The sequence below is a fragment of the Rhinopithecus bieti genome, unplaced genomic scaffold, assembly GCF_001698545.2.
Source record: "Rhinopithecus bieti isolate Rb0 unplaced genomic scaffold, ASM169854v2 scaffold_15006, whole genome shotgun sequence".
Classification (NCBI taxonomy): Eukaryota; Metazoa; Chordata; class Mammalia; order Primates; family Cercopithecidae; genus Rhinopithecus; species Rhinopithecus bieti.
Genome location: NW_016808074.1, coordinates 862,949 through 879,168, shown reverse-complemented (window position 1 = coordinate 879,168; position 16,220 = coordinate 862,949). Strand labels below are relative to the sequence as shown.

General features: G+C 45.0%; 1 protein-coding gene and 1 long non-coding RNA gene across 3 annotated transcripts in view; one reads left to right on the top strand and one right to left on the bottom strand.

Moving 5' to 3' along the window:
- Window positions 1–200: 200 nt before the first annotated feature.
- LOC108537719 (uncharacterized) lies at window positions 201–9,773 on the bottom strand. Its single transcript, XR_001887908.1, has 3 exons — window positions 9,179–9,773; window positions 5,122–5,354; window positions 201–528 (listed from the first exon to the last, which is right to left on the bottom strand). It is a non-coding gene; the product is annotated as an uncharacterized LOC108537719 (long non-coding RNA).
- The window catches only part of USP29 (ubiquitin specific peptidase 29), a 15,076-nt gene continuing 7,907 nt past the window's right edge, over window positions 9,052–16,220 (top strand). The window contains exons 1-3 of one of the 2 annotated variants that reach the window (XM_017885386.1): window positions 9,052–9,138; window positions 12,244–12,395; window positions 13,982–14,082. The gene's annotated coding sequence lies outside the window, so the exon portion shown is untranslated. Of the gene's footprint in view, window positions 9,139–10,654; window positions 10,750–12,243; window positions 12,396–13,981; window positions 14,083–16,220 lie in introns of those variants that run through there. The other variant, XM_017885385.1, reaches the window with a different exon arrangement.

The window sequence follows — 16,220 nt, the reverse complement described above, 5'->3', positions numbered from 1 at the left end:
TCGGGAGGCTGAGGCAGGAGAATGGCGTGAACCCGGGAGGCGGAGCTTGCAGTGAGCTGAGATCTGGCCACTGCACTTCAGCCTGGGCGACAGAGCAAAACTCCGTCTCAAAAAAAAAAAAAAAAAAAAGAATAGGCTGACAACTATGTAAGTGTTCAGTGTTATTATTAGTTATACTGACTGACCAATGAGTGCAGAGGTTGGGCAGAAGAACAGCAGTATCTAGGAGTTTCAGCAAGCACATGCTTTGATTGACAGCTCTATTCTAAATCCAAGTCCTGTCATGTGTTTCTTCTTTTTACATCATTCTTGCTTTTCCCAGGATCTATCTGAGGTTGCTTGGTCACTCCCAGGTTGGCACCAGGATGTGACTATTTCCATACCCAAATGAGGCTTGGATTTCCATCTCCTAATATTGCCACAGTTTGGGGGTTTCCTCACCAACTTGTCTCACACTTCTCAGCCTTCCTTAGTGATGACAACACTCCCATCGGTTAATTTTCTTCCAAACGTGTGCAAACCATGTATCTGTAGTTAAAATACGGAAAGGAGACATTGAATGTCTTCTCTTATTTATTTTTTTATTGTTATTGTTATTTATTTATTTTTTATTTTTATTTCTATTTTTTTGAGACTGAGTCTCGCTCTGTCGCCCAGGCTGGAGTGCAGTGGCACGATCTTGGCTCACTGCAAGCTCCACCTCCCGGATTCATACCTCCCGAGTAGCTGGGACTATAGGCACCTGCCACCACGCCCGGCTAATTTTTTGTAATGTTTAGTAGAGACAGGGTTTCACCGTGTTAGCCAGGATGGACTCAATCTCCTGACCTCGTGATCCGCCTGCCTCGGCCTCCCAAAGTGTTGGGATTACAGGCATGAACCACCGCACCCGGCTGAGACATTTAATTTCTATAGCATTTTATGAAGACCAGCTGCTGCTGAAATAGTCTGCCTCCCCACACGCCACTCATCATGTTTATAATGTTTTCACAAGGCTCTTTTCTCCAGGTCATTTTCAACTTATTTCTAACATATTATCTGAACTCAACACAATATTTATTGTGTTTCCATCAATAATATGGAGATCTTACTTTTTGGTTATACTAATTCCTAAGCACTTTACATTTTATTAAACTATTCACATGGAACAATTTCGCATTTCATTCTAATTGTAGTTATTGGGGAATGTTATTGATTTAAATATTGATTAAAATATATTCCTATGTGCTTGGTCATTATTACTAAATTTATGACTTTTCAATTATTTTTTCTTGTTTCTTTTTGGTTTTCTAAGCAGTCATTTCCTCTGTAAAAATTATGACATATCTTTCTTCCTGTCCAGTAGGTATACTGGACTTTCCAGTGATATGACCAATAAACTTTCTTTTGTTGCTTATATCAGTTTGTGTGTTCTGTCATTTCCAACACAAAGAATCTTAACCGATACAGATTTAGAAGAGAAAAACAAAGTTTGAGGCCTGTAATCCCAGCACTTTGGGAGGTCAAGGTGGGAAGATCACTTGAGCCCAGGAGTTCAAGACCAGCCTGGACAACACAGTGAGACCCTGTCTCTATAAAAAATAAAAATAAAAATAAGCTGGGTGTGGGTGTGTGCCTGTAGCCCCAGCTGCTTGGGAGACTGTAGTGAGAGGATCACTCGAGCCCAGGAGGTCAGGGCTGCAGTAAGCATGATTGCACTACTACCCACCAGCCTGGCTGACAGAGTGAGACCCTGTCTCAAAAAAAGCAAGTTTTAGAAGCATTCTTGCCAAAGAAATTGTCCCTAGAAAAGTATTTATTCACTAAAACAAATGACTCTTACTTACTTTTACAATTTTTTATAAGTCAGAGTAAAACTTTAAACACATCAGTATTGCTCATGAAATGATTCCCCTGAACCTGACATATATTAGCTTTCTTCTTAGAGCCTCAGTGCCGAGGCAGAAACTTGGCAGTCCCTGAGATGACACTGCAGATATAGGGAGGGAAAAGGAAGAGAAAAGCAAAGCAGATAAGATGGAAAAGATAACTTAGTAAGGAAGTTCCACGACCATGAACTAGTGTTCATTGTTCTGAATATCACGCAAAAAAAAAACAATACTCACTTTGGGAGGCTGAGGCAGGTAGATCACCTGAGGTCAGGAGCTCGAGACCAGCCTGATCCACAAGATGAAACCCCATCTCTACTAAAAATACTAAAATTAGCTGGGCGTGGTGGTGCGTGCCCATAACTCCAGCTACTCGGGAGGCTGACACAGGAGAATCACTTCAACTCGAGAGGTGGAGGTTGCAGTGAGGCAAGATCACACCACTGCACTCCAGCCTGAGCAACAGAGGGAGACTCTGTCTCAATAAATAAATAAATAAATAAATAAATAAATAAATAAATAAAATGTAAAATGAATATTAAAAATTCCTCTTGTGCTTGAATAAAATGATACAGATACAGAAGATGACAACTCTGAAGGATGATTGTGACCCATAAAATGACTTTTACGTGCGTCCATTATCAACTTATCGAGCCCCAAATGGCATTTTACCAAATAACATATTTAGGCGCGGCGCGGTGGCAAGTCCCTGGTCATACCAGCACTTTGGAGAGGCGCCGAGACAGGCGATCATGAGTCAGAGAGACGCCGAAGAACCCATCCTGGCTAACACCGGTGAACACCCGACCCCCGTCTCTACCCGACGCGGCGCAGCCATAGAAATCACGACAAATCTAGCGGCGCAAGGTGGCGGGGCGCCTGTAGTCGCGCTACTTAGGAGGCTGAGAAGGAAGCAATGGCGGAACCTCCGGGGGCGGACGCTTGCAGTGGAGCTGAAGATGGACCACTGCATCCCAGCGCTGGGCGGCAGAGCGAGATCGTCTCAAAAAAAAAATAAAAAAATAAAAAATAACAAATAAATAAATAATATTTACGAATCATGAAATCCAGTAACTGTTTTACGATGGAATTACTTGAGAAAACGATCAGTCAGATGTGTATGCCTTCCAAGTGCTTCATCGTGATCTCTACCTCTATGAAGGAATTCCGATTCTTGCTTTACATGAGGTTCAAGTGACACTGTATCAAGCGGCCCGCCGAAGCAACTTACGCCCATTTTGATTGTGTTGGATTCCACGCCGCCAGTGTTTTAAATCGAGACTATTCACACAACTCGCAACAGCGAATGCCAAAACACTCTGCATTTCTCCATCTCCGCGAAGCCACCTTTGTTGGTCAATGCGTCTCCCTAACATAAATAAAGATAGAAAATATACCATTTCCTTCCTGATTTTTTTAACAAATTCAACATCAGTATTCATCAGATCACCCGGAGTGTGGTGGCTCAGGCTGTAACCTCCAGCCTATTGGACAGGACCAAGGCGAGGAGCATCAGCTTGGAACCCAGGAGCTTGAAACCAGCTGAGAGCAAGTGTAGAGACGACCGCTGTCTTCGATAAAAAAAGTTTTAGTACGCACATGAGGTAGTCTACTCATGATAACTGACTAGAAAAAACCTAACAAAGATGTCATACCATTCGACTTCATGTACAAGTTGTTTAACCTATATGAGATTAGCACCATATTTAACTGCATATCATTCATGGGGTTTTTTTGTTTTTTTTACTTTTTTATCGTGTACAACTTTTATAGTTATCAAAAAACTGAAGCCTAACATCATAGTTCTTTCTTTTCTTTTTGGTTTTTTCTTTTGGAGACGGAGTCTCGCTCTGTGGACCCAGGCTGGCAGTGCCAAGCTGGCATGATCTCGAGCTCACTGCCAAGCTCCGCCTCCTGGATTCACGCCATCTCCTGACTTTCAGCCTCCCCAGTAGCTGGGACTGACCAGGCGGCCCGCCACGCCCACAACTGGCTAATTTTTTTGTATTTTTAGTAGAGATGGGGGTTTCTCACGCTGTTAGACAGGGTGGTCTCGGATCTCCTGACCCGTTGTGATCCCACCCCACCTCGGCTTCCCAAAGTACTGGGTACAGGTGTGAGCCACACACGCTGGCCCTTTTTTTTTTTTTTTTTTTTGAGCAGTCCATTGGCGTGGCACAGTCTTGCTGTGCCACCCAGGCTGAAGTACAGTGGCATGATCATGGCTCACTGCAACCTCCACCTCCCAAGCTCATGTGAGCCTCCCACCTCAACCTCCCAAGTAGCTGGGACCATAGGCACATGCCACCACGCCTGGCTAATTTTTTTGTATTTTTTGTGGAGATGGCATTTTTCTATGTTGTCCAGGCTGGTCTTGAACTCCTGGGATCGAGTGATCGGCCCACCACAGCCTCCCAAAGTGCAGGAATTACAGGTGTGAGCCACTGCATCCAGCCAGTTTTTTCCATAAACCTTTAATAATAAGTTGGCTTTTAGGTCTGGAAAGTAATTTCTAATATAACAGAGTTTGAAAATGTATAAGTTCTATTAAGCTCATTAGATTACTGACATATAGGCTGGGTGTGGTGGCTCACATCTGTAATCCCAGTAAACCCAGCACTTTAGGAGGTCAAGGCTGGCGGATCACCTGAGATCAGGTGTTCAAGACCAGCCTGGCCAACACGGCAAAACCCTGTCTCTATTAAAAACACAAAAATTAGCTGGACATGGTGGCGGGCACCTGTAATCCAGCCACTCAGGAGGCTGAGGCAGGAGAATCGCTTGAACTCAGGAGGCAGATGTTGCAACGAGTTGACATCGCGCCATTGCACTCCAGCCTAGGCGACAAGAGCGAGACTCCATCTCAAAAAAAAAAAATTACTAACATATAGTATGAACTCTTTAGTTTCTAATAAATATTGAGCTAATTTTGAAGGCTTGATTCACAAAATGTTTTGTCTATATGAGTTCTTGCACATTCACTAAGGGATGAACTGTGAGCAAAGGCTTTTCCACACTTATTAAATGTATAGGGCTTCTCTTCAGTATGAGTTCTCTCAAGTCGAGTAATGGCTAAGCTATTTGGGAAGGCTTCCTCACAGGCATTACAGACATAACAGTTTCTCTCCACTATGGATTTCCTGGTGTTGAATAATGTCAGTCATGCAACAGAATGCTTTGCCACGTGTATTATGTTTGTCAGGTGTCTCTTCAGTGTGAGTTCTAGTACACTGCCTTAAGGAGGAAAACTCACACTAAAAGCCTTCCCGTGTTCAGTACATTCACAGGGTTTTCCCCAGTATCAGTTTTTTGATACAGAATGAGCTGGGAGGTCTTGCTTCTTGTTGCTTTACCACATTCTTTACAATCACAGGTTTTCCTTCCTAGATCGGTTCCGTCATGCTGCAAGAAAGCTGAGCTGCATTTGACGGCTTCTTCCCACTGATTGCCTTCATAGGGCTTCTCTCCCGTATGAGTTCTCATACGCTGAAAAAGAGATTAACTATCAATAAAGCCTTTCCTACATTGACTATAACTGTAAAGTTTCTCCCCAGTGTGAATTTTCCATTGTATAAGGAGGTGTGCTTTTCTGCTTCAGGCTTTCAGGCAGAGACTGCATTCTTAGGGTTCCTCACCTGTGTGGATTCTTATGTGTCTAGCATAGGATGGGCAATCAGTAAAGGCTTTCTCATACTCATTGCATCCATAGAGTTTGTCTTTAGTATATATTCTTTGATGTCCAATTAGGTATAACTTCTGCCTGAATACCTCCTCACATTCACTACATTCTGCCTTGTAAGAATTTTTTCATGCTTCATTTAAGATGAGTTATAACTGAACAAATGATTTTTCATCTCCATTAAATTGATAAAGGTTATTTCTTCTATAATTAAGTAAATCAAAATTACGCTTCAAGCCCCTTCCACTTAAGACATGTTCATGGAGGTTTTGTCTTGAGGGGATACTGTTGACAAAAGCCTCACATTCACAGACTTTCTGCTCAGTACATGTTTTCTCACAGATGAAATTAATTTGATTCAGAAGTCTCTCCTTGACCAGGCATGGTGGCTCACGCCTGTGATCCCAATGCTGTGGGAAGCCAAGGTGGGTGGATCACCTGAGGTCAGGAATTTGAGACCAGCCTGGCCAACATGGTGAAACTCCATCTCTACTAAAAATACAAAATTAGGCCGGTGCAGTGGCTCATGTTTGTAATCCCAGCACTTTGGAAGGCTGAGGTGGGCAGATCACGAGGTCAGGAGATCGAGACCATCCTGGCTAATACAGTGAAACCCTGTCAATACTAAAAATACAAAAAAATTAGCCAGGCGTGATGGCGGGCACCTACAGTCCCAGCTACTCGGGAGGCTGAGGCAGGAGAATGGCGTGAACCCAGGAGGTGGAGCTTGCAGTGAGCCAAGATCATGCCACTGCCCTCCAGCCTGAGCAACAGTGCAAGACTCCATCTCAAAAAAAAAAAAAAAAAATACAAAATTAGCTGGACGTGGTGTTGCACACCTGTAATCCCAGCTACTCGGGAGGCTGAGGCAGGAGAATCGCTTGAACCCAGGAGGCGGAGGTTGCAGTGAACCGAGATCGCACCATTGCACTCCAGCTTGGGCAATAAGAGCAAAACTCCACCTCAAAAAAAAAAAAAGAAAGAAAGAAAGAAAAGAAAAGAAAAGTCTCTCCTTGTTTTCTTGGTGCATCTCTATTTGGTTACCAACTTCCTAGTCATTTCCTAAAATTTATCACTTGTGAATCTTTCCATTATCACACTGTGGAATTAAACTTTTTTACACATACCCCTTGGTGGTATATATACTCTTATTTTGTCCTATACATCAAATTTTTTTTTACTTATTGGTTTTTACATCTGACTTTCATTAAGTGCAGGCACGTTAGAGACCAAGATCTTAACTCTAGACTTCAGGGTCTTTTTCTTTTCTTTTCTTTTCTTTTTTTCTTTTCTTTTTTTTTTTTTGAGATGGAGTCTTGCTCTGTTGCCCAGGCTGGGATGCAGTGGCATTATCTTGGTGCACTGTAACCTTCACCTCCTGGGTTCACACCATTCTCCTGCCTCAGCCTCCTAAGTAACTGGGACTACAGGCGCCCGCCACCAAGCCCGGCTAATTTTTTGTATTTTTTTTCAGTAGAGACAGAGTTTCACCATGTTAGCCAGGATGGTCTCAATCTCCTGACCTCGTGATCCACCCACCTTGGCCTCCCAAAGTGCTGGGATTACAGGCGTGAGCCACCGCACCTGGCCAATCCCAGGTATTTTTCTATGCAAATATGCAGAAGGCTGGATGGATAAATAGATAATACATGTAAATACTTCAATTAGAATGTGGCCCAGGAGCACACGAATTCCATGAGGTCAGGGATTTTTGTTGGCTGGGTTCACTTCTACATCTTACATCTCCTGTACTTAGAGTAAGGTTTCTCAGCCTGGGCACTACTGACATTTGGGCTGGATAACTGTTTCTGTAGGAGACTGGGGTGGGTGGGGAGGGTGCCATCCACTGCACTGTAGGATGCTGAATAGTGTCTTTGGCCTCTACCCAGGCAGAAGCATCCATGTAACAACCAAAACTGTCTCCAGACACTGCCAATTGTCCCCTAGGGGGCGAAACCGCCACCAAGTGAGAATCACTAACCCAGAAAAGTGAGCGTTCAACACAAAATAAATGCTTGTTAAATTTATTACACAGCTGAAAAATGATGTAGGGGCAAGTTAAAAAGTAACACAAACTGGCCAGGGATGGTGGCTCATGCTTGTAATCTCAACACTTTGAAGGCCGAGGCACGCAGATCACCTGAGTTGGGAGTTCAAGGCCAGCCTGGCTAACATAGTGAAACCCCATCTCTAATAAAAATATAAAAATTAGCCGGGCGTAGTGGCAGGCTCCTGTAATGCCAGCTACTAGGGAGGCTGAGGCAGGAGAATCACTTGAACCTGGGAGGTGGAGGTTGCACTGAGCCAAGATCCCTGCCATTGCACGCCAGCCTGGGCAACAAGAGCAAAACTCCATCTCAACCACAACAACAAAAAGTAATACAAACTCATCAGGGTTTTGGTCATTTCCTGCACCTCCTGAGGAAGGGCATAGGGCTGAGGAGCAGATTGTGGGAAGGACAAACGGATGTGAGAATCCAGGCTGGCTCTATGCCATACCCAATTATGTAGCCCCAAGTCTCTGCCTTAGCTGACATGGAGCCACACTGAAGTCTTGTGAAAGACAGAGGAGACCATGTTGAGGCAGGGACAAACTTGCCTACAGGTGATTCAGGTAAATCCCACAAGTTCAGCCACAGAAAACAAGCATGACCAAGTGCAAAGACTTCCACAAGGCCACTTGTCACAGGGTTGTTTTAATTCAAGCAACATCAACATACATCAGAAATTTGTGAAGGAAATTATGGCACATTTGTATAACTTCAGTGTCAAGAAGCCAGTGGCATTTTGCAGATAATGCAAGGTCTGTAGATCCAAAATTAAGTTGGGTGTCTTCCTTTAGTATACAAACACCTTGGATATTGAGGGAATCCGAAGACAAGGTTCTAGGCATTTTATACATGTTAACTCATGTATTATGTTAATTCTCACAATAATCCTTTGGAACTAGTACTATCACCATCCCTGCCTTATTGAGGAGGAAATGGGGTACAGAGAGCTTAAGCAACTTGCCAGTGTCATGCAGTAGGGAGGTGCGTAGGAAGGGCTGGAACCCACGCAGCCTTGCTGCATGTTTGTGGAATGAACACAAGACTCAGCCACACAACCATCTGGCTGAGGCTGCATGAGTAGCCAGAAGCCTGGTCCCAATGCAGTCCCCTTTACAGGCACAAATGGGGTGCCCCTTGAGACAGGAATAATAAAGGTGGTCACAGGAGAACGGAAAATTCCAGGCAACAGTTTCACATGACTAGCAAAGGAAATCGTTGAAATAGCTGCATAAGTTAGCGGCGGATAAGACCCTGAAAACCAGGGTGTGGGCCAAGCTGGCTAAAGCCAACTGGACCCAACATGGTGCTGGATTTGACCCGTCTCAGCTAGGACCTCTCATTATGCGCTCATTTACATACTAAATCACACACCCACTGTGACAGTTCTGGGGAACACCCATATTTAGTATAAAAATGGGTGGCACCACAGTACCAAGAAATGTTTACGTTTTTCCAAGAACCTTCAGGAATATTCCACCCCTTGGTTAAATAAATATTTAAAGGCAGCAGCCCCAAACCCCGTTGGGCGTGATGCTCTGTGGTATGTCTGCACTTTTCTGCCTTCAGTATGTATTTATTACCTTCACAATGAGTCTCCACACTTTGCTCCTCCATGAATTTCTTCTCACGACAGTGTCAAGAGCCTGGACACCAGTCCGGGTGGAGGCCTCACCAGCATCTTGGGGCCTCCCGGGGCACAGACGCGTGAGCGCCCGGCCTGGAGACCTGACTCTGGCAACCGCCTCAGGCGGAGAGATGGAAGCTGGCAGGACGCAGTCGCCACCGCGCGGACCCAGCCCCCGGCCAGCCTTGGCCCCTCGCGCGCCGGGACAGGGCAGCAAATGACGGGGCCCGGGCTTCGCCGGCCCAGGCACCACGCGGCTCTACGCGCGCCCAAAGCGACCCTCCGTGCAAACCACTCCCGGGGACGACGTCACCCGTGAGGCCCCGCGGCGCCTCCTCCTAAAGCTCGGCTGGGAAACCGTCCGCTTCCCCAAGACTGAGGGGCTTGTCGCCATGTTGTTTTAGTTTTCCTGTAGGATTCATGGGTGGCTGAGGCAAATACGCGTGAAGGCCTGAGACTTTTAAGTCTCTTCCGCACCCTCTTTTCTGGCTCTTCTACCTGGAGGATGACTGTTTTTTGGGTTTTGTTGTTTTTGTTTTTGAGACAGAGCCTCTCTCTGTCGCCCAGGCTGGAGTGCAATGGCGCCATCTCGGCTCACTGCAACCTCCGCCTCCGGGGTTCAAGCGATTCTCCTGCCTCAGCCTCCTGAGTAGCTGGGACTACAGGCACGCACCACAATGCCCAGCTAATTTTTGTATTTTTAATACAGACGGGGTTTCGCCACGTTGGTCAGGCTGGTCTCAAACTCCTGACCTCAGGTGATCCGCCCTCCTCGGCCCCCCAAAGTGCTGGGATGACAGGCGTGAGCCACCGCGCCCGGCCGGGAAGACTGTTGATTAACAATTGCTGACGTGGTTTCTGGCACCAGCCCGCCTACCACACCCCACCTCGCTTGAGGCTGAATGGGTAGCAGAGTAAACCCGCCCCTGGGCTGGTTTTCTCTGAATCGTAACTCCTGCCTGTAGGCCCCACCCGCTCTAGGCCAGCAACTCCATGTTCCCTGGCCACGCTGGAGCCCGCACCGAGTCCCACAGGTCTGGAGGCCTCAGCCTGGCACTGCACGGACGCAGCGTATGGAGCTCGGAACTCTTGTGTTGCTGGGAGAATCCGGGGAGGCGGCGCCGGAAGGGGCGGGTCCGAGCTGAGATTTCCTCAGCAGGGGAGCCGGAAGTCCAAGGAACTGTACCTCCATCATGACGACTCCGGTTACGTAAAAACATCCAAACAGAAAATGCTGGCCAGGCTCATGCCTGTAATCGCAGCACTTTGGGAGGCCGAGGCGGGAGGATCGCCTGCGCCCAGGAGTTGGAGACCAGCCTGGGCAACATAGTGAGACCCTCCCCCCCATCTCTACAAAAAATTTAAAAATTAGCTAGCTGAGATCGCGCCACTGCACTCCAGCCTGGGCGACAAAGTGAGACTATGTCTCAAAAAACTTTAAAAATTACCCCACGCCTGTAGTGTCAGATAGTCGGGAGGCAGAGGTTGGAGGATGACTGGAGCCTGGGGGATCAAGGCTGTAGTGAGGTATGATCGCACCACTGCGTTCCAGCCTGGGCAACAGAGCAAGACCCTGTCTCAAAAAGTATATAAAAGAAAAAGGCTGGGTCGGTGGCTCACTCGTGTCATCCCAGCACTTTGGGAGGCCGAGGCGGGTGGATCACCTGAGGTCGGGAGTTAGAGACCAGCTTGACCAACAAGGTGAAACCCAGTCTACTAAAAATACAAAAATTAGCTGGGCATGATGGTGGGTGCCTGTCATCCCAGCTACTCGGGAGGCTGAGACAGAACTGCTTGAACCCGGGAGGTGGAGGTTGCAGTGAGCCGAGATCACACCACTGCACTCCAGCCTGGGCAACAGAACGAGAGACTCTGTCTCAAAAATAAAAATAAAAAAAGGCTGGGCACGGTGGCTCACGCCTGTAATTCCAGCACTTTGGGAGGCCGAGGCAGGTGGATCACCTGAGGTCAAGAGTTCGAGACCAGTCTGGGAAACATAGCAAAACCCCGTCTCTACTAAAAATACAAAAAATTAGCCAGGTGTGGTGGCGGGCGCCTGTAATCCCAGCTACTTGGGAGGCTTAGGCAGGAGAATCACTTGAACCCGGGAAGCAGAGGCTGCAGTGAGCCGAGACTGCGCCATTAAACTCCAGCCTGGGTGACAGAGTGAGACTCCGTCCCTGCCCCTGCTCTGCCCCCCGCCAAAAAAAAAAAAAAAAAAAGAGAGAAAAGACAATGCACTACAATAGAAAATAAAAGTAGTACACTCTGGTCAAGCAGGGTAACCACTAGAACGTAAAATGATCTTTTTGAAACTATCCACATCTGTTACACGTGTTGAAAATGTAGGATATATATATATGTTTAATGTATACATACTTATATATACAAAACAAAAAGGACGGTTACTACAAGGAAAACAGGTAAACATTAATTGGAGTAAAAGAATATCATTTTATATAAGGGACTTGAACATCTAACTGGGCACGGTGGCTCACGCCTGTAATCCCAGCACTTTGGGAGGCCGAGAGGGGTGGATTACTGGAGGTCAGGAGTTCCAGACCTGGGCAACATAGTGAGACCTCGTCTTTATTAAAAAATAGATAGATAGATAGATAGATAGATAGATAGATAGATAGATAGACAGACAAAACATCAAAAGAGGGAGAGAGAAAGCAGACAGAGGTAGCAAAATATACACACTTGGTAAATTTGGGTGAAGGGAATATGAGTTATTTCTACTAATCTTGCAATTCTTATGTATACTTGCAATGATTTCTAAATAAAAGTTTTAACTTACAAATTGAAATAAATAAAGTTTAAAACATTTGTCTAGAAAAGGCTAGCTAGTAGACCTAGCTAGCCTTTTCTAGACAAATGTTTTAAACTCTTACGCAGAGATAAGTTAATCAAGAAACATATGTCCTGGAAAAACCTGTGATATGGGTGGAGCCACCTGGGAATAAAAGGTCGGAACATCATAATCCCTGTCAGACTCAACTTTCATCCATTCTCATCCAGGCACTATGGAGTCTAATCCAGGCACTTTGGAAGGCTGAGGCTGGAGGATCTCTTGAGGCCAGGAGTTTGGGACCACCCTGGGCAACATAGCAAGATCTCATTTCTGAAAAAAGAATTATCGTCCACTCTCACCCAGAACAGCTCTCCGAACTGTAAGTTTCATTCAAGGTTTGCTTGTTTGGGTGATGGGATGTGTGTGTGTGTGTGTGTGTGTGTGTGTGTGTGTGTGTGTGTTGGAAGGAGGGTTTTTCTAAACTTAATGCCCTAAAGATATTGTCAGATATTGTGATGAGGGGAATTTCATCTCCTACCCTTTATGAGGCTGAATTGTAAATTAGAAAATCCTGATTCTGGGTTTTTATTTTGAGGGATAGTTTTCTGTTTTCTGTGGCATTGGATACTGGCATCTTCAGAAAAGAGCATGCATTCAAAATGAAAATGATGAAGACTATCTGTCTTTTGAATTCAGCTCAGGGAAAAGCTGAGTTAAAATTAGATATCACTCTAATTTTTGTGATTCCTCCTTTCATTAAATTTAAGGTCCAGTGAGGGTGAAGTTTCCCCAAAGAGGCACTAATTTATCAGCAGCCACAGGATGAAATAGAGGGACTTTTCTTCACACTCTAGATATTATGTTAGGATTTCTCGGGAAATGGAGGACACATTAATTATAATAATGGAAGATTTTCTGCTTCCCACATGGTTTGCTGGGTTTGGCATAGTATAGTTCATGCCCTACATTGAAGAAATGTGGGCACCCATCAACTGCAGCCATTTCTGATTGCACATCCCTGTTTCTTTAGCTGAATTGACTCCGAAAAGTCCGTTAATGTATTAATAATGTATTTGGACCTCAGTTTTCTTACTATGTTAAATGTAATAAAATTGAATATCATATGGTCACTTGCAGAATTAAATTGTATTAAAGCATGTAAATCATACAGACTGATGTAGTACAACAAACAATAAACCTGTAATAAATGTCACTAAACTCCCTTTCCTCCCATGATGGAACCTTAATTTTCTCCATATGAGGCATCCCTGTAGTTTAATATATTCTTAGAATTAGCAATAGGAATATGATGTTGACAATTATGGTAATTACTTATGTGCAGACATGATTTTGAGCCATTTTAGCCCAATGGCTTATCCTAAGAAGTCACTGTTATTATTGCTGCCCCATTTTCACTTATGTGAAACTAAGACTCAGGAGGGTTGAGTTTCAGCCTTCGTGTTATAAAAGCAGTAAGTGATGAAGCCAGGCTTGGAATCCTGGAAGTTGGAATGTACAATGTGTGATCTCTGTGCATCCTCTCTGTAGTGCCTCTTTGTAACAAGGAAAAAATAAAGATGCTTAAAGTTCTAGGTGAGCAAAGTCAGAACTAGTCTTTAAGTTAGAGACCCATAAAGTATACGGTTTATCAGGCAACAAATGTTGTTAGAAAGTCTGGTTGTGGCAGAGTTCCAAGAAAACCAATGAATGTGAGGTTGGTTGATACACTAATCTAATCTGTGTAATTGGGGAGGGGCGCTTTTAGGAATGCATCTAGAGATAATCCCATTAACACACCAGGTTTTCTCCCAGATTGAATTAACGTAAAGGATTTTGGAGGAAGGTTGGTTTTCCCAGTTTCTAAGATAGAATGCAATAAATAAACACGAAAGATGGTTGGGACTCTGTGCAGACTTTTTAAATAAAGCTCAGTTTCAGGACTCTGACCTTTTTATTTCTTTCTAGTAACAGCCGTGGCAGTCAGAGCTCTGCCTGCAGTGTGACCATGGACAGCTCTCCAAAGCTTAAACGTCCGTAAATTGACTCAAGTTTCTTCGGAAACAACTGTGAGTGGGCAAAGGGCAATTTTTTCTGTGGGTTTCATTGGGATTTCACTGCTCTTCCTGAAATTGGAATGTTGGAAGGAAGTAGGCATTCCTGATTGCCTGGAGAGAAATAGGCAAATGAGTAAGGGGAGGGAGCAAATTAAGAGAGATATTTTTTCTTTTTTCTGAAATCTCTGTTTGTGTTTTGAGATGTCTTTCCCTCCATTTTTTTTTTTTCACTCTTCATACTTCCCTTTCTCTGTCTCTCTCCCCGCCTCAGTTTTGCTAATTAGCTAGCACAACAACTCGCCATCTTACTCCCTTTCCTTACTCCCTGTTTTTTTTGTTTTTCGTTTTCTGTGTTTTCTTGAGACAGAGTCTCACTCTGTTGCCCCAGCTGGAGTGCAGTGGTGAGATCTTGGCGCACTGCAACCTCCACCTCCAGGGTTCAAGCAATTCTCCTGCCTCAGCCTCCCGAGTAGCTGGCACTATAGGCACCCGCCACCATGCCCGGCTAATTTTTGTATTTTTAGTAGAGACCAGGTTTCACCACGTTGGCCAGGCTGGTCTCAAACTCCTGACTTCAGGTGATCTGTCTGCCTCGACCTCCCAAAGTGCTGGGATTACAGGCATGAGCCACCACACCCGGCCTGTGCTCCCTGTGTTGACACTACCGGTTGCATATCCAGCATTTACTCTCTGCTCCATCAATTCTTCCTAATAGTATTCCAGTTTTCCCTCATGTTTTCCAACTTCTGCAATCCACTCCAGTCCAAATATGACAGCAAATGATAACTCATCAGGTATGGTTTTAATTTTCATTTTTCTTTTTTGATACGGAGTTTCCGCTCTTGTTGCCCAGGCTGGAGTGCAGTGGCGTGATCTCAGCTCACTGCAACCTCCACCTCTGGGGTTCAAGCAATTCTCCTGCCTCAGCCTCAAGTAGCTGATACTACAGGCACCTGCCACCACGCCTGGCTAACTTTTTGTATTTTTTAGAAGAGATGCGGTTTCACCATGTTGGCCAGGCTGGTCTCGAACTCCTGACCTCAGGTGATCCGCCCACCTCAGCCTCCTAAAGTGCTGGGATTACAGGTGTGAGCCACTGTGCCCACCCTTGTGCAGGTTTTCAAAGGGAATTCTTCCACTTTTTGCCCATTCAATATGGTATTGACTATGGGTTTGTCATAAATAGCTCTTATTATTTTGGGATATGTTCCATCAATTCCCAGTTTATTGAGAGTTTTTACTATGAAGCGATGTTGAATTTTATCGAAGGCCTTTTCTGCATCTATTGAGATAATCATATGGTTTGTGTCATTAGTTCTGTTTATATGCTGGATTACATTTATTTATTTGCTTATGTTGAACCAGCCTTGCATCCCAGGGATGAAGCCGACTTGATCATGGTGGATAAGCTTTTTGATGTGCTGCTGGATTCTGTGTGCCATTATTTTATTGAGGATTTTTGCATTGGTGTTTATCAGGGATATTGGCCTGAAATTGTCTTATTTTGTTGTGTCTCTGTCAGATTTTGGTATCAGGATGATCCTGGCCTCATAAAATGAGTTAGGGAGGATTCCCTATATTTCTGTTGTTTGGAATAGTTTCAGAAGGAATGGTACCAGCTCCTCTTTGTACCTCTGGTAGAATTCGGCTGTGAATCCATCTGGTCCTGGGCTTTTTTTGGTTGTTAGGCTATTAATTACTGCCTCAATTTCAGAACTTGTTATTGGTCTGTTCAGGGATTCGGCTTCTTTGTGATTTAGTCTTGGGAGGGTACATGTGTCCAGGGATTTATCCATTTCTTCTAGATTTTCTTTTTCTTTTTTTTGAGACGGAGTCTCGCTCAGTCGCCCGGGCTGGAGTGCAGTGGCTGGATCTCAGCTCACTGCAAGCTCCGCCTCCCGGGTTCCCGCCATTCTCCTGCCTCAGCCTCCCAAGTAGCTGGGACTACAGGCGCCCGCTACCTCGCCCGGCTAGTTTTTTATATTTTTTTTAGTAGAGACGGGGTTTCACCGTGTTAGCCAGGATGGTCTCGATCTCCTGACCTCGTGATCCACCCGTCTCGGCCTCCCAAAGTGCTGGGATTACAGGCTTGAGCCACCGCGCCCGGCTCTTCTAGATTGGTTTATTTGCACAGAGGTGTTTGTAGTATT